This window comes from Tupaia chinensis, unplaced genomic scaffold (assembly GCF_000334495.1).
Source record: "Tupaia chinensis unplaced genomic scaffold, TupChi_1.0 Scaffold140894_1, whole genome shotgun sequence".
Classification (NCBI taxonomy): domain Eukaryota; kingdom Metazoa; phylum Chordata; class Mammalia; order Scandentia; family Tupaiidae; genus Tupaia; species Tupaia belangeri.
The window spans coordinates 752-1,236 of record NW_006200762.1 but is presented as its reverse complement, the minus strand read 5'-3'; the positions used below and the strand labels follow the sequence as shown (position 1 = coordinate 1,236).

Genomic DNA, 485 nt, shown 5'->3' with positions numbered 1-485 from the left:
CTTTATTTCTTGATTATTTGTCCCCTTTTACATTTTTTTTTTCATTCTGGAATAACCCATGCATCTTACTTTAGGCCAAAAATTTTACCATACAGGGGGGAAGACAAAACTTGAAAGACTTGGTTATGGCAACGGGTTTGTCAGAGCACCATAACATGGTGTAGGAAGTAAAGACAAATCAGATGCCTAATGCAGTTCAGAAACTCCTATTGGTAATGGACAAGAGGGCTTCAGGCATGAATGACTCACTGGAGTTGCTGCAGTGTAATGAAAATTTGCCGTCCTCACCTGGATATAACTCCTGCGATGAGCACATGGAGCTTGATGACCTTCCTAAACTTCAGGCTATTCAAAGTGATTCTACACAATCTGCCATGTACCAGCTAAATTCAGATGTTTCACATCAAGAATATTCAAGGGAACCAGCAGGTAGCGTAATGGCTATGTCGCTGGACTCCCATGTAGTCAACCGCGGTTCGTGTCCC

The 485-nt window shown here is 42.3% G+C and overlaps 1 pseudogene; it reads left to right on the top strand.

The window, feature by feature from the left end:
- Positions 1-137: 137 nt before the first annotated feature.
- LOC102490005 (HMG box-containing protein 1 pseudogene) overlaps positions 138-485 on the top strand; it is a 1,094-nt pseudogene continuing 746 nt past the window's right edge.